Consider the following 25,990-nt stretch of genomic DNA (forward strand, 5'->3'; position numbering starts at 1 on the left):
GGTGCCAAGTGGCCAGGGAGGATATGTTTGTGTGGGTGCACTAGTCTGAGGATGAAAACCTGGTGTGCACTGACCTAGAGTGCATTGTCTTTTGTGCACATGCATAGAGCTGTGGCAGCAGGTCTGTGTTATGCCTTCATGGATTGGGGGCAAATGTGATTCAGGACTGCAGGTCAGCACTTTCTCAGAGCTAGGAATTGTGATGACTGCCATAAACTGAAGTTCCTAGAACTGAATGATGTGATTGGGGGCCTGTACACATGGGCAGATCTAGGAGCATTGTAAACTGAAGTTCCCAGAGTTGAAGGACATGATTGGGGACCATGTGCATGTGTGGGACTATGAGTGCTGTAAACGATGTGCAGACCTTGAGGGGGTAGGCTGAGGCTGTGCAACACTATGGGTTGGGGGTGGGGGTGGCCTAGGTATGGATGTTAGTGCCTGTTACCTTTATACCCTGGCAATAGCCTGCAGGAAACAGGGAGGGGAAGGTACTGCTTGGAAGGGGTTCGGGATAGGTGGGTTTGGCTGCACTTGGGGTGGGAGTTTGGGGCAGGTGTGCACGCTGGGGGCAGGTGTGGCAGGGGTACTTGGAGCACTGCGAATGAGGGCAAGTGATGGGGTTCTGGTACATGGGGCATGGAGTGAGGCACTGGTCATGGCGTTCCACTGGTGAGGGTAGCACATTCAAAGACCATGACCTGGCTAATTTCCTATTCCCTGGCTCCTGTCCATGCACTCCTGCAAGCTCTATGCCTCCATGTAAGGCTCTAGCTTTCTGCTGCTCAGATCCTTGGCCTCTGAAACCAGGGCTACCCTTCGTGGGGCAGAAGGCTTTCCCAGGTCATTTGCACTCTTGAATCACCATCTCAGTTACCCTCCCTCCCATTCCTTCTCTACTTTTTCTGTGGGGCAGGGCTGATCTTGAGCCACTGTGTTTGGTCATCTTCCCAGAAGTCACTCTCTATAAGTCTTTTTTTTTGCATGGGTAGGCACTGAGAATCGAACCTGGGTCTCTGCTATGGCAGCTGAGAACTCTGCCTGCTGAAACACCATGGCCTGCCCTCTATAAGTTTTCATATACAAAATTGACATGCACACAAACACACAATAATCACTGATGGCCTGCTTTCTGTAATATTGAACTAACCCATGTACACACGATTAGAACAACTAAAAAAGTTGGACTAAATATTTTAAAAATCTGGTTTAAGCTTTTTGAATGATAAAGGAATAAAACAGCATAAATGGATATGGAATTAGCAAACCCAAAAAGTTGAGCTTGGCATTTCTAACTTTTTTTTTTTTTTTTTGGACAGTGGCATTCCAATTCCTGATGGAGCATCACAGAATATGAGAAGCAGAGCATATTTTTTAACTCCTTGGGCCAGAGGACATTAAGAAAAAGGGCCATAGTAAGCCCTACCTTTATGGGATGGGATCCAAAAGGACTTTAGGATAAGGGTGAACTGGAAATGGAAATATCCTTTTGAGGACTAAAACACTGCTCCTATTCAGACGAAGTTGACTAGGAAGTGTTAGTCCTTCTAAATTAGCAGCTGCAGAAAACAAATATGTATTCTCCTTGGGAAAAGGTAACTTCCTGCAGATATTCACATTGTGTATAAGATTTTTCATATGCAATGCCAAGCAAAAATTATCAGAAAAGAGAAGAGACAGCATAAGGTGGCCAAAGATAAGAGAACAGACTTACTGTATAATCAGTCATATGGGTTCAGTATAATGTATATTTTGGAAAGAGACTTTAGAATAGCTATACTTAATATGTTTAAAGGTATAAATATGTTTGTTAATTTTTTTTCAGAAAAGTTCAAACCCTTCAAAAATCTAATGGAAATCCTAAAACTAAAAAAATACATACATTAAACTAAGAATTAAATGAATATATTTAGCATCCCCTAAGACAAAGATGAAGAAAGAATTATTGATCTTGAACTGAGGAAATGTCAAAGACAACATCCAGGAAAAGCAGACAGAAGTAACATGATAGAAAAATGGGAGAAAAAATACTAATGACATATGCAATACTGTAACAATGATCTAACTTACATGACATTGAGGTACAAGTAGCAGAGAATATGTGAAGAATTAATAACAGAATCTTCCAAAATTGAAAAATATTTAAATCCACAAATTCAGGAACACTGAAAACCTCCAGTATGGTAATCACAAAGGAAATCAAACCCAGGCACCACATTGTACAACTTTTGAAAACCAAAGACAAAAAAAAAAAATCTTAAAAGTTGTCAGAGATTGGGCGGGCCACGGTAGCTCAGCGGCAAGAACGCCTGCCTGCCATGCCAGAGGACCCGGGTTCGTTTCCCGGTGCCTGCCCATGTAAAAAAATAAATAAATAAAAATAAAAAATAAAAAAAAGTATTCAGGAGAATATCTTTAAAAAAAAAAAAGTCAGAGATAAAACACGTATTATATTCAATGAGATGAACAAGACTGAAATAATGAAATTCAGAAAAAAATAAATTAATATAGTGTTGAAAGATAAAATATGCCTCTATAGAATTATATTTCTAGAAAATTTTTGCCTTGGTAATAATATGTACATAAAACATTTTCTATAGAGAAAGCTGAGAATTGACAACCAGATGACCTACACTAATAATACAGTAAAATATCTTTCAGATAACTGAAAAATCTTCCAGGATTAAAGGTACAAAGTGTTGTGGAATGTGTGTGTATGTAGCTAATTCTAAATGAATGTTGACTAACTAAAACTTTGTTTATAATGTCTTCTTGGATTTAAAGCATATAGAGGCTAAACATATATGATAGTAATGGTACATTAGTGTAAAAGAATGTCGTAAAGCCCTTACATTTTTAGGTTATAACATTACCAAATGATCTTAGACTTTTATAAATCAAGTATGCATGTCATAATCTCTAAAATTTCTGTTAAAATTATAAAACAATATATTGCCAACAATCTGGTAGGGAGGAAATTGAATTTTAAAAGTTAACCCAAAAAAGGTAGAAAAGAGAAAAAGAAATATAAAATAGGCAGAAACAATAAAAAGAAAATATGGTACGATAATACATTTTCACCCAAGATCATTAACTTTTAAATAAAAATGGGTTAAATACCCCAATTGAAAGACCAAGTATATCAGAATGCATTAAAATAAAATCTGTGGTGATTATAAGATATTCACATTAAATATTAGGATGTAGAAATAATGAAAGTAAATGGTGGCAAATATGTATCTTATTTAGACACTAACTGAAAGAAAAATTGTTTCCTTATATTAACATAAGAAAAGTAGACTTCAAGGCAAAAAAATCTACACTAAGATAAAGATGGATGATTTAAAGCAAGAAGTTAAAATTAACAAGAAAGATTTAATAATCCCTTTTGTACATTCACAACATTGCACTTATGTAAGATTGCACATCCATAATAACACCATCTTGAAAAAGTTTAACTTAAATATGACTAAACTAAAAGGAGAAATATGCAAGTCTAAATTTATATTGAGGTTCTATTGTATACAAATCCTACTTACTCATAGACCAGGTAAACAAAAGATCATGGTATATAGAAATTCAATGACCAAGAATATCAAGGGAGTTGAAGAAAAAAATAATTAAAAAGCAAAAAGAAGTGATGTTATTCTGCCATGTATTAATTATAATATAGTTATAAAACTGTTATAATTTTTGTAGAGGTGGTATTGTCTCCAGGATGGACATAGACCAATGGAGTATAATAGAAAGTCTAGAGACACACCTATGACTATATGGACATTTGATTCATAATCTGTAGTGCAGAAAATAAGGTCTTTTTAATCAATGGGATGGGATATCAATATCCATAAGGGAAAAATTTAAATCTGATTTCTAGTTTTTACTATATAGAATCTGTGGTAGATTGAATTATGTATCCCAATTAGGACATGTTCTTAACCTGCATGCCTATGGGTATGAAACTGTTGTAAATAGGACCATTTGAAATGTTATTTTTAAAGTGTGGCCCAAATGAATGAGGAAGAGTCTTAATCCATATTACTAGAGGCCTTATAAAGACAAGAAATCAGAAGTTAGAGAAGTCCACATGAAGAAGTAGGAAATCAGCAGAAAGTGGAAGAGTCAGAGGGGAGAGAGAAAAAAAAGCAAAAAAGCATGTTATTATCCCAATAAATCACAGAGTCTATGGACTTGGGTAATATAGAGGACCATATAAGACCTACTTAAGATGATTAATATATGCCTTGAAGTGAAAATGCTGGGTCATGTTAATTTTGTGTTCAACTGTTTTTCCTCATTGTCTGCACAATTTTACATTCCCAAGAGCAGTGCACTTAGAACTCCAATTTGTCTGCATCCTTTCCAACACTTATTTTCCATTTTGCTAATAATAGCCATTCTTGAGGATGTAAAGTAGTTTTCTGCCTCTTTGTTTCATCCTTTTCCATTTTCTTTTCTTATTCCCCCTCATCTCCCTGATCTCCTGATTCTTGAAGAATCAGTTATTGGATCTCTTTTCTCTATCTACCTTCATGGTGTTCTCATTTATTCAATGACAACTTCCAAATTTTTATCTCCCTTCTGACCTCACCCAATGTATTAATTGGATATCAAATTGTCATCTCAAGTTTAACATTCTGAAATAAACTCCTGATCTTCCTCCCCACTCTCCCCAAATCACCTCTGCAATTTTATTTGACTCCTTTTTTTTTTTTATATATTCCCTAGCCAACTCTTCAGGAAATTATTTGGTTCCAACTCCAATTTATACCCAGAAAAAAGTGTTTCTTACCATTATCACTGCCACCTCAGTTTCAAAATACTATCAGTTCTGACTTAGTTTCCTGTAATGGCTCTTTTTACTAGTCTTCTTGCCTATGTCCCACTTACCCCTTTCTTTACACAGAAGCTAGAGTTTTCCAGTTAAAGTGTAAGTCATATCAGGTTGCTTGTAAATTCAAAACCTTCCAACAACATTTCATTTCACTCAGACTTAGAGTCATCATTCCTAAGATTGCCTGCAAGGTTCTGCATATGTTTTCTAGCACTGCCCTAAACCTCTCTGATCTCACATGGTACTACTCCAGAACTTGCTCATCAGAGTGCAGCCATACCAGGTCTCTTGGTGTTCCTCAAATGTTCCAAGCTTTCTTTTTAATATGGTAAGTCTCTCACCCCTATAATTGCAAATAAACAAGCTCCTTACTTGAGCCCCAGTCAGATATTGTAAGTTTCCCAGTAAACATTTTAACTTTTTATTTAATACATGAAATCCAAAACCAGTAGTTATCTACCACCAAAATTGCTCCTAATTCTTTAATTCTTATCTTAGTTAATACCTATTCAATTTCCTGGCTGCTAAAACAAATACCATGTAAGAGGGTTTTGTGGAGCAAATCACTACAATGGTGAATCATGGGAATACAGGTTCAAGGCATAATGGAAACTTTCAGCAAATGATCCATTTATTACTCTTAAAGTATAAAGAACCCACAAAGGGGAAATGAATGCTTTGTCAATGATATAGCACAAAGAATCCAAAAGAGCAGGGGAAGAAGCCCCATCATAGCCAGTCTCCAGGGTGGTTGAAAAATACTCCAGGTCAAGGTTGAAAGATGGTAGCCCCACATGCCCCACTTCATGCCTGAGGGGAGTGACAAATCTACATAGTTTAAATGTAGTTTTATCTACTTCAGTGTGGTTGGGAGCTGCCACTGAGAATTCCTGTCCTCATAAGCACTTGGGGCTGCTTTTCCCTAGTTTTCCAGTTTAAGGTCTGGCAGGACCTTTTCATAAAACTCACCATTTTCCCCAAGGGTCTATTGTTCTCCAGCAATAGAAAACGGTGTTGGCAATAGCAGGAAGGCAAGAGGATTCATGTGTTCTTGTGACTTCCACAGAGAAGGAGTTGGGAGTAGGTGAGTTCTAGGTGATGGCTACTTAAGAGATGATTGTGACTTTCTTAAGAGTTTGTCTTGAACAATGGGAATTAATTGGTTCACAGTTTTGAGACTAGGAGAAGCCTAAAATTGAAGCATCAGCCAGGTGATGCTTTCTCCCTGGACACAGTGACATTCTTGACTGACTGCCAGTGATCGTTTGTCCTTGATTTTCCGTCACATGGCAATGCACATAGTGGCCTCCCCTGGCTTCTCACCTGGGTTCTGTTCACTTCCAGCTTATGGTTGCTCCCTATGTGTCTGAATTCCATTTTGCTTATATAGGCCTCCAGTAATAGAGTTAAGACCCATCCTCTTTCAGTTGAGCCACATTTTAACTGAAGTAACCTCATCAAAAGTCCTATTTATAATGGGTTCATGCCACAGGAATGGATAAAATTTGAAAGCATGTTTTTTTTTTTTTTTTTTTTTTTGTGGTACCTATCTCCAAGCAACCACAATATTATTAACTATGTATCAAGACTATTAGGTTAGAACCATGAGGGTTTTTAGGCTCCTTGTTTACCTATTTTATCAGTTCTTTGAATATGTCTTATGGATCGGCTCCTTCTGTCCATTATTGACAATACCAATCCAGTTTTCAGTTAGCTTAGTGTAAATATTGTGTTATAAAATTAGAATGTTTATTGTTCCATTTTCTCTTCTTTATTAATTAATTTCACACTTTACACTGTCTAAAGAGGTACCCTCTTAAAAACCAAACTCTCACTCTTGTGCATGAAAACTTTCCTCACTCCATATTTCCCACCACCATGGGATAAGATCCAAACTCTGTGTTTGCCTACAAAGTCCTTCAAAATTTGGCCCCTGTGCATATCACCAGTTGCATTTTCCACATCCAACACCAATGCTCCCTACATTTCACCTTTGTTAAATGTCTCCCTATTCAGCACCTACACTAGATGTCCACAGCTCTGAGTCTCTGTACTATCCTTCTACCTTATTCTTTTATCCTTTTCAATGCCTAACCATGTGTCATTCAGTTCAAAAAGTACTGTCTCTGAAAAAATTTAGAGCTTCTGAGACAGATGCTGTCACATTCCTTCCCCTGATTTCTCATTCCTTTTTTGTACCTTCTAACACACACAATAACTCACTATACATTAATTAACTAGCATATTCTCTACAATAGTTCCTCTTGGAGAAAATTATAAACAAGTCACTTTTTATTCCTAATAATTATCATAATTCTTTACATATAGTAAGTGTCCACAAACTTGTTAAATTAATCAATATATCAGTTTAGTTGTACATCCTAGATTTAAAAAATATCATTTAAGATATGACTCCAATTCTTGATATTTACCTCTTATTCCTAAGATTATTGTTTTTATTTATTTATTTTTTTTGCGTGGGCAGGCACCAGGAATTGAACCCAGGTCTCCGGTATGGCAGGCAAGAATTCTGCCTGTTGAGCCGCTGTTGCACTGCTATATTGTTTTCATTTTAATTAATATTGCTTATATTGGTAATTTAGTTTAGCTGCCAATTTGGGATTTTAAATTATATATATGCAAAAGTTATCAATATCAATAGGTTTGATAACTTTGAATCATATTCTATCTAATTTGAATTGTTTATAATAATGATAACACATTCATACAGAATTTTATGATTTACAAAGCGTTTAACAAATATTATCTCATATAGCCTTCACCTCCACTAGTATTGTAATTCTTATTTTCATCTGAGGAAACTGAGGCCCATTTTCCTGCCAAATACACATTTGAGTGTGTGTCAATGTCTACTCTGACTTTTATTATTTTAGGTCTGTTCTCCTTCCTCTCACACAATGTGTGCCAGTCTGAATCTGTGGTGGATTCCAGAAAAGCCATGTCCTTTAATCCTCATTCAATATTGCTGGTTGGGAGCTTTTTGATAGTTTCTATGGAGATGTGACCCACCCAATAGTGTGTGGTAACTTTAGATTAGATGGCTTCCATGGAATTGGGACTCCATCCATTCCATGTGGGTCTTGATTAGTTTACTGGAATCTTTTAAAAGAGAAAGCATTTTGGTAAAAGCTTTAGACCCACAAGAGAGCAAGAGATCCATGAAAGCCATTAGAGCTCACACAGCCAAAGACTTTAGTACATGAAGAAGGAAAACACCCCTAGGGAAACATAATGAAACAGGAAGCCTGGAGAGAAAGCTAGTAGATGTTGCCATGTTCGCCATGTGTCTTTCCAGTTGAGAGAGAAACCCTGAATGTCATCAGCCTTGTTGAACAAAGTTATCTTTCCCTTGATGTCTTAGGTTGGACATTTTTATAGAGTTGCTTTAATTGGGATGTTTTCATGGCCTTGTAACTATAAATTTGCAGCTTAATTAAATTTCCTTTTTAAAAAGCCATCCCATTTCTGGTATATTGCATTCCAATAGCTAGCAAATTAGAGCACAGTGCCTTTGTGTTTTCTCATTATTTGGCATGATTATAATTATTCAGTAACTTTCTTTCAATCATACAGGGTTAGTTGAAATGTGTCATATACAGAACTACAAAATGATCAAGTGAGTGAGTATGATTGATTTGCTTACCAGTTATAAGTTTTCATCAATTAAAAATCTAAAGAAACCCTTATCTACTTACAAAGTCTGTCAGTGCCTTTATGAGGAGATTTGTCCTGTGAACTGGTTTAGTTTTCTGGGCTGCTGAAGCAAATATCATGCAGTCTATTGGCTCAAACAATGGGAATTCATGGGTTCATGGTTTGGGACTAGGAGAATTCAAAATCAAGCCCTCTTCAAGGCAATGTTTTCTTCCCAAAGACTGACAATCTGGGGCTGGCTGACAGTGATCCTTGTCCTTGGCTCCTCTGTCCCATAGTAATGCACATGACAGCCTTTTCTGGCATCTCCCTTTCCTTTGGAATTCTGTTTACCTTTGGTTTCTTGCTTCCTCTGGCTTTCTCCCTTTGTCTGAATTTCATTCTGCTTTTAAAAGACACCAGTAATAGGATTAAGATCCATCCTGATTGAGGTGGGTCATATTTTAACTGAAGGAGCCTCAAAATATCCTACTTGCCCTGGGTTCACACCTACAGGATGGATTAAGGTTAAGAACATGTTTCTCTTGGTACATAGCTCCAAAGCATGCAGAAGTAGCACTTCCCTACCAACAGATTTTCATTCTTCCTAAACCTGCCTGTTCCCTGTGTTGTTGGCATCACTTTCCACATAATCACAAAAATAAGAAATCTGAAAAATGTACTTCCTGCCTCTCACAGCCCATTATCCTTTTTACAGTCTCAGATAAGTCTACTTTAAATATGTCCTCCACAGAATTATACATCTCTACCCAATCTCATAATATCTTTAACTTATTCAAAGTTCCCATTGCCAACGATTTCTAAACTCCATGAGACAACATACAAGGAAGGATCTGGTGCATCCTGGCTCTCCAGTGCACCATTTCATTGCTCTTTTCCTCCTGTCTAAGATCCATAAGCAAAAACTATTTATTTCCTATATACATGCTACTGTTATCCTTTGTGACATTGTTTATACCCTCTTCCTAAACAAAACAAAACAAAACACCCTTCTCACCTTATCACTTTTTCTGTTTAACAATGACTTACTTTTAAAATTTATCGCAGAAGTCACATCTTCATAGATGTCTTCTCTGACTCACCTAGACTTAAGACAAGTTTCCTCTTCATTTCAATAATACACTACATATATTTTAGTCACAACGTTTTTTTTTTTTTTTTTTTTTTACATATCCATGTTGCATATTTTATTAACTCATGGTTTTTAGTAGAGAAAGCCTACAACAGCTCTCAGTGCAAGTAATCACAAGGGATCTTAAATACAATCACTGTTATTTTTTAACCCATACATGGGGCCTTGGTAAAAACCAAGACCTTCAAAAAATTGAGTAGTGACTCATAACCATTTCTCTCCACAGAAATTTTTAGTAAAAGGCGAAAGATCTATATGATTTGAAGAGAAACTAGAGTATAGTCACAACTTTTGTAATGAATTAGAATTTTCTGATTCTAGTTCTAAAATCCGTTATAGTCTGCAAAGATTTTAAGGTCAGAATAGTATCTTATTTATTTTTGTGCCTCTAGAACTGTTCTGGTTGAGGTTGTTATGTACCCCCCAAAAAACCATGTTCCTTATCCTAATCCAATCTTTTGGGGGCAGACTTATTGTTTGATTGAGTTGTTTACATGGAGATGTGACCCACCCATTGCCCATTCAAGGAGGTTCTTAATCCACTTACTGGAGTCTTTTAAGAGGGAACCATTTTGGAAAAAAGCTCAGAGCTGACACAGACACAGACATTTGGAGTTGCAGAAAAAAGTACCCCCAGGAGAAGCTGTTTGAAACCAGAAGCCAGATTGGCCTTTCTTGAGTCAAGTTATCTTTCTCTAGATGCCTTAGTTTGGACATTTTTATGGCCTTAGAACTGTTAACTTGTAACTTAATAAATCCCCTTTATAAAAGCCAACCCATTTCTGGTATATTGAATTCTGGCAGCATTAGCAAACTAAAACAGTTACCTAGCATATTCCTGGCACATAGAAGATATTCAGTAAGTTTCTATGGAATAACTGGGAATTGTTCGCAAAACTATGCTTCCTTTTGTCCTGTCCAGTGAAGGTTTACCAAACACTGAAACAAGCAGCTATGTCAATTGCTCTTTCAAGCTCCCAGTTTGCCATTTAACCCTCCTCATTGAAGTAAGCTTCTGACTCCTTGGTTTATCTGCTGTTTTTTCCCTATCATTTGTGATATCCTTCTAAAGAACTTTACAGTCTATATATATGCTATATTTTGGATTCTCCCAAAACAGAACCCTAAGATAAGCATTTGACTGAAGAGTGACAAGTTAGACAAGGAAGAGAATGAACCAGAGTAAGTATTTTCAAGGTAGCTACCACTGAGGATGACTGAAATTTAACTCTACTGGAATTGTGAGCCAGAGTAAAATATAAACTCAGCATTATCAGCTGGTACTTTATGGATTAAGAACATGTGGAAAAGGGGAGAGATTAATTCTACAGCTTTTCCATCCTACCTCAATGGTAATAAGGCCAGCTCCAGAGGCTAGGGGAACCTTCAGGCAAATTAATAAATAAATAGATAGATAGATAGATGGATGGATGATGGATGGATAGATAGATAGATAGATAGATAGATAGATAGATAGATAGATAGACAGATAGATAGATAGATAGATGATAGATACAGTTGGAAGTAAGACTATTAACTGGTAAGGGTGAGAGAACTAGCACAGAGCACTGCATTACGTGCTATAGTGGATCACAGTTTTGATATGCTAGCCTCACAAATTCTTGGTATAATGAATTCTATTAATCTTTACCTGTACTCTGCATCAACAGCAACAATTGCAGCTACAATTTGATCCTTGCTACCATCCAGAACTCTGCTTTTGAGGTACAAATTCCAGTATCTCATTTTCTGAACATAAATTCTTATCTTTTATTCTCATTTATTTCCATAAGACTTATACCTACCTTTGTAGTGCAGGTCCATTTTTAACAGGTCTCTTGTGGCTTTGACTCCATCATAACACTGGCAACTGTGTGTGCTACTTATGGGAAACATCTCCACTCCTTTATCTCATTGACTTGATTGTACAGATTTTCCAAATGCCCAATCATGGATAATATTAAACACCTAATTTTTTAGCACCTATACTTTGCTGCTGAAATTGCAAGAGAAAATCTCATAAGAATGCAGATTCATGTGCATTAGAGATTTATTATTTATTCATAGCTGTGTTCTCCATACTATTCTGCAGTCCTAACATATACTCAATGATCAACATTTACTTATCCTCAGAAACTATCTGAAACCTCTCCTCTATTTCTCTCAATTCTGTTTTTTAAGTCTATTTCTTTAAGTCTTCTGTTTTAAGTAATTTATTCATCAATTTCTCTGATTTTTCTTCTTGTGCATTAACTCCTTCTTTCAACTATTTTGACATACTTCATGCTTTTCCTTTTTTTTAAAAAAAGAAATGATAAATAAGCAAGGAAAAATAATAAACTTCTCTATGATATGGCATGCCACAATAGCCCTACAGTGTTTCTCTTTGTTTTAAAGCACTTATATTCTCACCACTTCACTTCCTTACTTCTCATCCACTCTTAATCAATTACCATTTGGATTTTATCTTCATACTCTAAATTGGTAAGGTATATCAATTCCTTTTTTTTTTTTTTTTTTTTTTTTTTTTTTGCATGGGCTGGCACTGGAAATCAAACCCTGGTCTCTGGCACGGCAGGCAAGAACTCTGCCATTGATGCTCCATGGCCTGCCCTATCATTACTTTTTTAATTCTAAATTCATGGACACTTTTCAGAGATTTGATAGAACATCTTTGTGTCATCACCACTGTTGCTTACTTCTTTTCTTTTTCAAATTGTTCCCCCTTTGATGCCTGTTAAAATATCATCTTGAGAATTGCTTTGTTCTTTTTTAGCTATCCTTCACATCTTTCTACGTGGAACCTACTTTCTTTGTTAGCAGCTAAAAGTTGACATTCTCCTTACTTATGTCCATAATTTTCCCAATCTGTTTCCTAAATACTTTACATTCTCTTCAATAGAGGAAACTTATGACTTTAAATACCAGTGCTATGCTAATGTCTCCAAAATATACATCTCCAAACCAAACACTATCTGGCTAATTTATAGATAAATTAATCATGCGTAACATTAAGATTGTATCTTTCTCCCTCTCGGATAGTTTCTTTCTAAGTGGATGTCTAAATCAATGTCCCAGTTTACACCTAAAAGCTCTTGGGGCAGAGGTTGGTCTTTGGTTACATACTATCTATTGCTTTTTTGGAATCATTTATTTATTTTATTTTCCAATAGATTTTTATTGAGCTCCTACTATGTGCTGAGCACCTTCTAGGTGCTGTAGGTATAGATGAGAACAACAACCCTGTGGCCAAGAGTTGTTGGCAAATATGGGCCATGGGTCAAACCTGACCCATCAACTTTTTTTTGTAATAAAGTTACATTGGAGGACAGCCATGCTGCTTTTTAATATAGTGCCTATAGTTTCTTTCACATATAATGGCAGAGGTTCAATAGAGTGATAGAGACCATATGACCCACAAAGACTAAAACATTGATTGCATCTACAATCAACAAAGGGGATTAACTTCAGCAATGAGGGGGGTCTCCTCATCCAATCAGTTTGAAATCTTAAATCCAGAATTGAGGGTTTTAGAAGTCAGAAATAAGAATTCCTGCCTCTTCTACAGCCAGCCAGCTTCTCCTGGGGAATTCAGCTTCATAGGAATTTCCAACTTGAGGCCTGCCTTACAGAATTGAACTTCCCAATCCCCATGGTTGCATGAGCCAATCTCCTAATTAATCTCTTCATATTTACATATATATAATGATGTTGTATATTTGTAGCATCATCATGCCCTGGTATATATGTAACAACATTAGTTGCTTAATCCTAAATATGCTGAATAAAATAAAGTTATTAAAGAAAAAGATGAATTCAGAACTTCAAATTCCCAGCTCAAGTGCCACATGAATGATATGAAAGTTCCTATGTGTACCCTCAAAGAAACTCTTACTTATTATAGCCACAGATTTAAGATTTCAGAAAACCAAACACAGACTCTCATGAGCAAGTAGCTGAATTACAAGCAAAATAATTCTCAACCATGCAGGGTTTTTACCATTAAAGTGAGGGAATTGATAGAGAAGGAATGGGATACTAAAAATGGGGATGGGGGCATATAGGCTGATCATGATAATGATGGGGCATTGAACCCCTAAATTATGCTGTCTTCATTGCTAGATAAATCTGTAATGATCTGCACTGAGGAATCATCCATCCCACATCCATTTGAGATTGACCCTGCTTTGCCTAATATTCATGTAATTGCTTGTAGTGAGGAAAGAACCCTCATTCCTCTACCTGAAGAGTTTAACCTCATTTTGCCAGATGAACCGATAAAATGGAATGGGATAGTTGACTTGAAAGACACTTCTAATACCTCTCATGATGCACCCCCCACCTAACACTTCTTTGCTTTCAGCTCTATAACTAAACTGAAGTCCCAACAGAATCTGAATGGTGAGGTACAGTACAACACGATGAAAGACTCAATGATTTTTCAGCTTATACAGACAAAAATTAGGGGAATATGTGTGAGAATGAATATTAAGAGTATGAGATAATGGTGGATGGTACATAAAGTTGGATCAAAATGAGTTTATTTATATGGATTCATTTATTTATATGAATCTAAGCAGATTAAAAGTTGTATCTTAGAGGATAGAAAGGCTCTAACAGTTTGGTAGGCATGGCTACCAAAATGGACAGCAGAGCCAAAGCGGTGGTCAGAATGGAATATCTCTCAGAGACCTAAGGTGTTGGATAGTTGATCTTTGACAACCTAAAAATGAGAGATGAGAAGTCTACTAAATTATTTCTTGGTATGAATAATCAGAATAATTAAAAGCCAAGTGAAGAAATTCTAAACTAAATCCCACAGAGAGTGTTGGTCCCTCAATCACTCAGACATGAGGCAGTTTACAGAATCAGAATGCTTTGAATGAGGAAAAGCTGAATCTGTTAGGGAAAGACTCTGCTACATTACCAAATTTTATAATGTTAATCTTTCTCCCCATCTTCTCCAAAAGGACAGCCTTTTACCAAAATGACCATGCATGGGGAAAAACTAAGTGATCAGATATTTCAGTGATTTTTAGACACTGGCACTAAACTGACATTAATTCCAGGAGACCCAAAACATTACTGTGGTCAACCAGTCAGTATATGGGCTTGTGAAGGTCAGGTGGTCAATGGTGTTTTAGCTCAAGTACACCTCAAAGTGGTTCCACTGTGTCCCCAAACCCATCCTGTGGTTATTTTTTCAATTCCAGAGTCCATAATTGGAATAGACATACTCAGCAAATGGTGTATCCTTGCATTGGTTCCCTGGTCTGTGAAGTGAGAGCAAACATGATAGGTTTCCACAAAGGAAGCCACTAGAACTACTCTATCAGCAAAATAGCAATTAAAAAGCAACACAGCATTCCTGGAGGGATTGCAGAAGTTAGAACTGCCATAAGGACTTGAAGGACAAGGGTGGTGATTCATTCAACTCCCCTGTTTAGGCCTGGCAGAAAACATGGATCTTGGAGTATCATTGTAAACTTAACCATTTGGTGACCCTGAGTACAGCTGCTGTTACAAATATGCTATGACTGCTTGAGAAAATTAATGTATCTCTTGGTCCCTGGTATATAGCTACCAGTCTGGCAAATGCTTTTTGTTCTGAACACCTGTTAGCAAAGACCACCAGAAACATTTTTTTTCTTTGAAAGGGAGCATCAAAATGGAAGTAATAACTGTAGTAAGGTGTTTTTCTTGTCAATAAAGCTCAAAGTGAATATTCTGTGCCTTACTTCTTCTCTTTCACCTTGAAACACAAACTTCTAGCTTTCCTTTACTTTTAGAACTTTTTTCATCATTCAATAATTTATTCCTGTCCTTCTTAATTTCTAATAAATATTTATTGAGCACCTACAAAGCGGAAGGCACTATGATGTTATCTGGAGAAAAGTCAGACCTGTACGTTTAGATTTTGGAGTCGTAGGCAAAGAGGATACATGTAAGAATGTAAGATATTAAAGATATAGATGACATCTGCTACCTAAATATTATTTCAAAATTTTCTTTAGATTATGGTTCTTCGTATAATTGAAATACTAACTTTCCAAAACTATTGTCTTGACTTATTGATAACTCTTTAAAATTGCTCATGGTCTCTAAAATGATTTCCTTTTAATGAACTGATTTAATATCATTCTTTACTACATACTTTGTATTTTTATGTCTCAGTGCTCTCTCTTTGCCTTAAAAAACAATTGTTGGACCACCTCTACCCATAGAAACTCAAACCATTTGAAATTTAAGGCCATTTTCAATGTTTTCCTTCTTCCAGAAATCTTCTGAAAGATCAATTATTCAGCCAGAACGGATCTTTTGCTGTTTTAGAATATATGTACTGCATATTTATGCATTTGCCATAGTGTCCTATCTTGCTGTACTTTTCACCGTGGTCTTGAAACTATCTATCCAGAGAGCTTAAACTCGATAGTAACTCTTAATGAACATGCATTGAATTCAGTAGCGCTTCATGGAATAATTAGGGAAAAACAATGTAAAACTGTGGCCTCAATATGCTGAAATTATTGATTCAGCCCATATTCTAGCTGATGTATTTACTAGTGGCTATACACAAACAAATCCCATAAATCTAGCTTAATGAAACAAAATCCTACTGATTCTCTAAGGCATTTATTATTGATGTCTATTCACTGAATGCTGCCTACTTCTCTGGTATATAGTTGACAGAAATAGTGAGTTCATTTCATATTGAGTTCAGTTAAGTCCATTCAAACCTTCTGGTAACATCATTAAAATTTAATGGCATTTCAGATACCAAACACTGAACTTAAATTTTGAGAATTTACTATGTTAAATACATGAATGCTTGCTCAGCAAGCTGTTTTATTAGAAATTTCTTATTTTAGGCATTGAAATGTGAAAAGTATCTTTGAAAGTTAGAAAAAAGACAACTTCAAAAAGAAATTATTCAAATTGAAATAATCCTGAGTTTCATTTTGGAGAATATTGTAAAAGACCAGACTTTTCCCATAGTAGTTTTAGAACTTCCAGGTTTGGATTTAAGTTATAAATGTCTCGGAAACTGCCTTACTCATGGTGTTTCAAATTATTCCTGATTGTGTTCCTTACTGAAACAAAGACGCATGGCTGCACCTGTATATAGTGAGATGAAAAAATCTCTCCAACATTTTGAAAAGGTTATATCTAGTTTGAGTCTGTATCTGGCCTTTCCTTGTGATAAACTAATTTTTCAATAATTACAAAAAGAAAAGGATTCAATATTTCTCTTACCTGGTGTGTGCCTTTTATTTCAACTGAAACTGATCTCATAGCTTCTGGCCTTTTTTTTGAATATACATTCAAATGTACAAAAGTGTCATTAAGACAAATGGCAAATATCCCTCCATTTTAGCCTCTAACAAAGCTTCCAAATCTGTATTCATCACATTTTATGAAAATATATTTTCCTTTGTATTCTGCAAAAGAATGTATATACCCTAATAAATTGCTATTTCACGTTTTTTAATCCTTAAGATGTGACCGCTTTTCTGTATTTAATTTACAAAAGCAAAAAATCCATAAAAGAGTAGCAGAAAATAAGTTAAATACTGGGAATTACAGAAAAAAAGTGGAGAAATTAACTTGAGCTCCACATAGAATTTCCAGATACTCTTTGAATGAAGAATCAATTCATTATGAAGAAGCATTTCACAGCATCTAGGCACTATGCTTTCAGCCTAAACCCCTCAGGCACTATCACTAAGCTTCTCAATGGTAAATAAAATAGAATCAGCAAAGGAAAACTCATCTGTTTTACAAGTAGTTTAACAAACAATGTTATAAAGATGTTAGAAAAAATGAAGACAGCTTTATTTTTTTTTTGGATTTTTGATTTTAGAAAATCAAGATTTTAAAGTATTCTGGTTCTTTATACATTCTCAATCTCCTGTTTATATAACTATTCATTATCTCATTTTCTTGATTTATAAAACATAAAATATTCACTTTCTCCCCAAGTCTCCAGTAACAACTTCAAATGTAAATTATCAAAAAATGTATAACTTGGAATAAGTAATAGAATTTGATTTTTTTTTCTTTAAAAGTCGAGCCTGGGAGATGTCAGATTGCCATAGCTACATTCTACTAAGCTAGTCATTATACAGCAATTAGCAGTTGACCCATTGCCAAACCCACACAAAGAATAGTTTAAGAAACTAAGTTGTTATGGAAGAAATTTGAGAACTGGAATTATTTAGAAAAAAAGCTGAGATAAAGAAATTTTAATTCCTGATACGCACATTTATGTACTCTACTTTCTGGTATCATCCTTCAATCGTTAGTCAGTTATAAGTGCTGCCAGAAGGATGAACCTTGAAAATATTATGTTAAGCAAAAGATGCTAGATCACAAAAGGGCACATATTATAAGATTCCTGTCAGGGAAATAATAGGCACCTGTTAAGCTGCCATCACCCAAAGCTGAGCTACCCCTACCTCCTTCTATGGGGAAGTCACAAACACATGCCAATTGGTCAGCCTCCTTGCTTTCAGCTTCCCCCATTTCCTTTTTTGTTATGTGCCATACTACAGCCTGGCAGAGTTAAGTCTAAAGGAAAGGCCCTGCCAGAACCTAAATTTCTGGAAACTGGAATTCAAGATGTTTATCAGATTAGGAATTCTCAGTGGTAGGGTCCCCTCCTCCTGAGATGGATGAAACACATTCAAATGGTATAGATTCGCCTCTCTTTGTCTCTTCACATGAACTGGGGCATGCAGAGCTCTATTGACCATAACCTGGGGCAGTTTTCGGCCACCCTAGGAGGCTAACTGTAATGGCACATCTTCCCCTGCTCTTTTGCACAATTTGGGCTGTATAAATGACAAAGAGATTTGCTCCTTCTGGACTCTACTGTGCAAGTAATAAAGGGATAATTTGCTGAAAGTTTCAGCTGTGCCCTGAGCCCCCAACACATCATTGCAGCAACTTGATCCACTAATCTATTTGTATGAAATGTCAAAAAAAAAGTAGATTTGGGTTGGCTCTAGCTCTAGCGGTCAGGTCAACTATCAGACATCTCTGCCACCAAAATAGTAGGTTAGTAGTTTCCAGGGGGAAATGGTGAATGCCTCTAATAACTACAGGATTTCTTTTTGGTGTCAGAAAAATGTTCTAAAATTAGGTAGCAATGATGCTTGTACAATTCTATGAATTTGCTAAAAAATCACTGAATTATACACTTTAAAAAGGTGAATGTTGTGGTAAGTAAATTACATCTCAATAAAAGCTGTTCTAAAATTTGAGTATGTAGGCAATGTTAATTTAGCCTTTAATTGGCCAACAAACCTGTTTGTATTCAATGGCATTATTTTAAAATTTCAAGCTCTAATACAGTTTTATAAAATAAAAGCACTTTCATGTACATTATCTTTCTTAAACTCACAATAAAACTATTAATGAAATTTTTTCTTTCATTTTAATGAAGAGGATTTTAAGGCTTAGAGAAATTGAATGATTTACCAGAGTTAACAGATCTAGCAGATACATACTTAGGATTCTTCTCAGGTCAAATCTCATGATCTTTCATAGTGTCACAGAGGAATCCTTGAAATTTTACTGAGTGTAACACACAAATTAATAGGAATGAAAGAGAAAGCGCCATGATTCCAGAGAGGACTCCTTCACTCATAACTGCTATTTCTAGAGAAAAATGTGGATGATGCAAACAGGAAATCAATAGAAATTTATTGTTTGACTTCTGTTTCAGTTTGCTAAAGTGGTTGGAATGCAATATACAAGAAATGGATTGGGTTTTTTCAAAAAGGATTTATTAAGTTACAAATCTGCGATTCTAAAGCCATGAAAATGGCTGAATTAAGGCATCCAGGCAAAGATACCTTGACTCTGAAAAAGACCAGTGGCATCCGGGCTTTCTTTGTCATGTTAGAAGGCACATTGGGGCATCTGTTCACATCTTCTGATTTCAAGTGGCTTTCTCAGCTCCTGTTTCCAGTGATTTTCCTTCTAAGCATCGGTGGTTCCTCACTTAGCTTCTCCAAGGCAAACTCTGAGATTCATCTCTTAGCTTAGCATCTCCAAATGTACATGTCTTGGTTTCATCTCTCTGCTCTCTGTGTCAGCTCTGAACTCTCTCTCTCTTTCCACAAATTATTTTAAGGACTTCAATAAAGTAATTAAGACCTAGCTTGAATGGGCAGGGCAATATCTCCATGGGAAATGATCTAATCAAAAGTTTTCACCCACAGTGTGTTTGTGCCATGAGATTAGATTAAAAGAGTGTGGCTTTTCTGGGATCTATAACAATATCAAATCAGTACAACTTCCATGTTTCCAGGACCAACATAGAAAGAAACCACTAAGTATGGAGTTTACAGAAGACATGTTTTACAGAAACAGAGAACAATGATTTAAAAAAAAAATCAAAGACAGTGTATGTACCTCAGAAAAACATGTTCTTAAAGTTAATTCATTCCTGGGGAAATGAACCCATTGTCAGTAGAACCTTTTGATGAGTCTCTTTTAGTTAAGGTGTATCCTTTATAAGAGAGTGAAACTTAGAGTGAGTGTGAGAGAGAGAAAGCCATAGAGGCAAGAACCTGAAATCATTGAAACTTGTAAGAGAAAGGAGAGTCCAGCAGCAGATGTCACTATATGCTTTGTCATGCGACAGAGGAGCCAAGGATCACTGGCACCTGGTTTTCAGGAAAAATTACCTTGATGATGCCTTGATTTGGACATTTAAGCTGAACCATATCATGGTTTTTGCCTAATCAGCCTAGGAAATGTCTGGAAAAGCTTTGGTATCAGATTCTGAAAGAGATAATTTGTAATTATCAAATACTTTAAGTTTTTCTACAAGGGCTACTTCTGATGAAGGAAATGTAATCATATTGTTTCAGAAAATTTCTACACATATATCCCCTTACATATCTAGTTATAGCATACTTTGCATACTGTTGTTGGGCAACTTAATTTTCACTTAATAGTGTATCATCTTTCCATTAGACTTTTCATTAATCAATTAATTAAGTAATATTTATGCTGTAATTATTTCTTTCACTGCCAGCCAAATTGGGTTTACTGTAATGGGAAAAAAAAAATAGAAGAAAACACTCTGCTCCAAGAACTAAGATTACAGTCAGACCTGGGATATTGTTTTGGTGGGATGAAAGCAAACGATTCAACTATAGGGATACAAGGGCAGGTGCATTTGGAATAGCCAGTGCAAAGACTAAGGCAAGAATGTTTAGAGTATTAAATAAAAGCTACCTAAGTGACTATGACAGAAATGATAAAAGCTGAGGTCATAGAGGTTGTGCAGCCCTTGTATGTCATGGGAAGCCTCTGAAGTGTTTTGAGAAGAGGATTTAAATGATCTAATTTAGGTGTTAAAAAAGAAGAGCTTATAGTGGATGTATTGAGATGGAGGGGAATTCTGGACATATTACCAGAAGTATGATAAGATTGGTGTATTGAATGCAGAGTGAGAGAAAGAGAGGTCTTACTCCCAACTTTTTGACCTAAGATTTAGAAGAATGGAGTTGCCATGTCTGAGAAGGAAAAGACATGAGATGAGCAGAATTGTGTAGGGAGTGGATGGCAATCAAAAGGTCAGTTTCGGAAACATGCATTACTGATGTGTTGAGAATATATGAAGCTGGAGTACAGGGGAATGATGTGGGCTGGAGAAATGAATTTGCAAATTGTATGATGACGGTCCTTAGGTAATAAACACAGACAGATTAAGAAAGGAGTCCAAGGAATAAATTCAGGGGAACATCAAATTAGAAGATGGAAATAAGAGTCAGCAAAGAAATAACTATTTGAAAAAGGGAGAAATCCTGGAGATCAAGTGAATCTAGTGTTTCAAGGTGAGAGTGATTAAGAGTATCAAACGTTGCTAATAGGTTGAGTAAATTCAAGATTAAGAATTGACCCTAAAAGGATAAAGTGAAGGTCATGGGTGATTTTACCATGGGTAGTTTTAGCTGAAAAGTCAGGACAAAAGTCTGACTGGAATGGATTTACGAAAAAAGGGAGGAGGAGAAATAGAGATGTGAAATATGGACAATTTTTTCTAAGATATTTTGCTATTAAAAAAGTCAAAATAAATGTTGCTGCAGAACAAAGCAGGTTATGTGTGACTTTTTAAAAAAGAGTATAATGCAGCATGATGATGTTGAAATGTAACATTTCAATTGAACAATTCAACTGAAATGGGATAGCTGATGCTGCAGAAGAGAGAAAAGAGAGGGAGGGGCAATTGCGGTTTAGTGAACAAAAGACACTGTAATCCACTGTCCAAGTAAAGGTTTGGAATAAAAAAGGACCAAGGTCAGGGTAGAAATCAGAGGGTAGAGACTAGTAGGTTTGTAGATATTTGAGGTCAGGGGTGAGACTTGGAATTCCTTTTAAGATTGTTATCACTTTTTCAAGTGAATTAAAATCAAGGGCAACACCTAAGCGTGAGAAAAGAGGAAGACATGTCGGAGCTCTGAGAAGAGAGAAAAAAGTGGATACAGTTGTTGAGAATGTTGGAAAGAAAATGTGCCAAGATTACCTGTCAGTACTAAGGTGTCACTTGTAAAGAATACAAAGTATGGACATTTAGTCTAACTGCAAATTCTCCTTTAATCACATTGCAGGTTGCAGGTTCTGAGTGATCAGAAAACTGGATTTGTCTAGGATTTATCTAGGTTTGAGGTTTTTGCAGCTATGTGTATTGTAAAGAGAGTAGCAGAGGATGAAAGCAAGGGAGTGAATCCATTGATGGATCATGAAATGTAGGCCTGGAAATTATGGAAAGAAGTACAGGCCATATGGGAAGGACAGAAAAATATGGCAGACTAATGGAAAAGTAGACCCTAGTGATGCCAAGAAATATTTGCAGTTAGGGAATTAGATAATTGATCTGGAAGGATAGGAAAACTAATCATAACTAAGGGGTGTGAGGTTGTTGGAAATAAAGGTTTAAAGAATATGACAAAAGTTAATGAAATGGGAATTCAGCTTACAGGAAGGGATATTGAATTAGGAGAAAATTGGAGAATGAAAGACACACACACACACAGAGATGCTTAGGGTTATTAATTTTATGCACTTTATTGTTAATTTTGGCATAGTTTGTACTGAAAAAGTACTGTTTACAGTACTTTCAGGCATATTGTGATAGAATAAAAATGAGAAAGATATGAAAAAACTAAGACAAATTAGAAGGGAACATTGAATGTATATTAGTAAAATAGATATAAAATGTGGATTGTAGCAAAAATTCAGACTAAAAAAAGGTAAAAAGTTATTCATAGAAAACTTTTACTGAATGATTGCATGTTTTAACATAGTTTGAATGGTGAATCTAAAGAAGCTTCTGACAAGAAAAAACATGGCTTTAATCTGTAAAAATTAAGAGGGATGTTCGGGAAGATGAATAGGAAGGTCTTGAAAATAAGTAAATTGAACGTCATGATCTGTGAGGAGCTGCTTACAAAATCGTATGACTTGAAAAGGGAGGGCAAGCATTTCCATTCTTTTTTCTCAAAGGCCCTTTAATTTTATCCCATGCTGAGTGATTCAAAAATGTTTATAGAATGCTCTCCTTCATCTCTATTTATCTTCATTTGAGTTTTTAGCTTCCAGATACCTCATTCTCTATAACCTTAGCACTAGAATGCATACATTATATTTAAGGGCCATAGCTGTATAAATACACACACCTACATATATATGCATATACACATTCATATGTACATGCATATACACACAGACATACATGTACAGGAAAGTATATATACATTCACCTATGTGTAATTTTTATAACTGTTCTATCTTTGGAAATTGAAGATGAACATGAAGATGGCTAAGTTTGTTCTGTGCCCAGGTTAGAAACTAACTGACCCCAATTATATACTTTTTTATATATAACAAATTATAATAAAATCAATAATGGAAAATGGATTTCATCCCATGAGATTACTTTCCAGGAAATAAAATAGAAGGCCATCTGACCATTTATGACCTGTGAATTTTGAATTTTGCAGCTCTAGTTTTAAAGAATTCTACACGAACTTAGACTATGCTTGTGTATTAGTTAGGGTTCTCTATAGAAACTGAATCCACAGGGAACACTTGCAAATATAAAATTTATAAAAGTGTCTCACGTGACCGCAGGAACGCAGAGTCCAAAATCCACAGGGCAGGCTGTGAAGCCAATGACTCTGATGGATGGGCTGGATGAACTCCACAGGAGAGGCTCACCAGCCGAAGCAGAAATGGAACCTGTCTCCTCTGAATCCTCCTTAAAAGGCTTCCCGTAATTAGATTAAGCATCACTCATTGTAGAAGACACTCCTCTTTGGCTGATTACAAATGTAATCAGCTGTGGATGCAGCTGACATGCTCATGATCTAATTCTATGAAATGTCCTCATTGCAACAGACAGGCCAGCACTTGCCCAATCAGATAAACAGGTACCACAAGTTAGCTAAATTGACACATGTCCCTGACCATGACAGTTTGTTTTGGAGAGCTTATATGAAGTCTAGATCACTTAAATCTGAATAATCATTTTGAAGGTATCAATTAGATTATTTATCAGGCACTGCTAGCTAGGCCATTTTAATGCTTTTTGTCCCTTTGGTTTATCTGTTCCATTATTGCTATTAAATCCAGATGAGGCTGAGATAAAATTTTGATTTATTTTTCATTTTAAACCTGTGTTCTCTTTTAAATGTTCTCTCCAAATGGCCTGATGTCGTGGCTTGACAATCAGAACACTCTGGAGTCAGAGCCATAAGGCTGGAAGTTGGATTTACCCCTCTCACTATTGTTAATTAGTCTTTGTATAGTTACACTAGCAATAACTTAGGGTTGTTTTAAGAATAAAATGTATTAATATATAGAAGGCACCTAAAGTGGTGCCTGACACATGGTAAGCAAATTACAAATACTCTCAGAGTATGGAACACTTTGGGCACAACCATGTAGACTCGCTGGTAGCCATGGAAAAGCATCTCCCAGGATCAATGGGAAAATCCTGGTGTTTTTAATGACTACGTAGTGCCTAAACACCACCTTTAAAAAAAATTAGTACAAGAAAATTGCCTCATTTCTCACACAATAACATCAGTGTAATCAAATATATTAATACTGAAAAAAAAAACTGGTGCATTTGTACTTTATGTACTACAAAGTTTAAATAAACTGTGTATTATTTAAGAGGATTTTTATGTTAACACCAGTTTCTTTCGCACTCCTAAATTTGGATCCATGTTTTCTTTTCTTCCTCTCAGAATTGAGTTAATCTGAACCTTTAATAAAATGAAATTTTCAAAGGACTTCTTTCTTTTTTTACATTATTTTGGAAATGCTCCAAAGCTTTTTGTTTTTTTTTTTAATTTTTTAAGCAACCCATATAATCTATGTTCTTTTCTCTTCCTTTCTCCTCCTTCTTTCTTCCTTTTACTTTTTTTCTCTCTTCTTTGGACATTTCTTTTTTGCAAAATGTAAACAACTTAGTCTATTTTCTGAAGGCTTTTTGTATGTTGCCATTTAAATATTTCTCTGGGACAAAAGCTGAAAGCTCTGTTCTAGTTCTCACCATGAAATGAACCATTTGTACTGAACACTTGTGATTTCGCTAAGAATTTTAATGATTTTAAATCAAATGTTTTAGTTGCTTCCCTTTTCTGCATCTACCTAATAGCTGATGCCATTATTTCCTAATCTCAAGTTTTCCACACCCCTTCAAAAACAATTATTACTCTGAGGTGTAAATATCCTTGAATGTGGTGAGAAGCCCAGGAGGATGAGGTAAGAGCTAAGTCCTCATCAAAAAGCTTGGCAGTCTCAACTGTCCCCAGTTAGCCAGATGCTCATCACTGCTCTATGAAATCAGTGTTTAACATTGGAGTTGTACAGAATTATTTGGGTTTGCTAAAGCTGCTGGAGCGCAATGTATCAGAAATGGGTTGGCTTTTACAATGGGGATTTATTAACTTGCAATTTTGCTCTTAGGGTGTAAAAGATGTCCAACTCAAGGCATCAATAGGACATTATCTGGACTCTGAAGATGGGCTGCTGGCACCTAGGATACCTTGGGAAGGCACGTTGGACACCGTCTGCTGCTCCTTTGCTCCTGGGTTTCATTGCTTTCAGCTTCTGGTTCCAGTGGCCTCCTCTCTGAACTTCTGTGGGTCCTATCATAGCGTATCTGAGGCTTTTCTCTGCAAGCTTCTTTACATTTCATCTCTTAGCTTTTTTGCGCTCTCTGGGCTTGAAGGACTCCAATAAAGGGATTCAGACCCACTTTGGGGCAATCTCAATTGAAATAACCTAATCAAAAGGTCCCACCTACAATAGGTCTGCACCCA

The 25,990-nt window shown here is 36.0% G+C and overlaps 1 protein-coding gene and 1 non-coding gene across 2 annotated transcripts in view; one reads left to right on the forward strand and one right to left on the reverse strand.

Annotated features, from left to right (window-relative positions):
* Positions 1–25,990, forward strand: part of CXXC4 (CXXC finger protein 4) — a 270,656-nt gene that overhangs the window by 213,128 nt on the left and 31,538 nt on the right. The gene's annotated exons all lie outside the window — the stretch shown is intronic.
* LOC143668637 (U5 spliceosomal RNA) lies at positions 9,804–9,921 on the reverse strand. The gene has a single exon (XR_013168502.1). It is a non-coding gene; the product is annotated as a U5 spliceosomal RNA (small nuclear RNA).

Source organism: Tamandua tetradactyla, chromosome 24 (assembly GCF_023851605.1).
Source record: "Tamandua tetradactyla isolate mTamTet1 chromosome 24, mTamTet1.pri, whole genome shotgun sequence".
Classification (NCBI taxonomy): domain Eukaryota; kingdom Metazoa; phylum Chordata; class Mammalia; order Pilosa; family Myrmecophagidae; genus Tamandua; species Tamandua tetradactyla.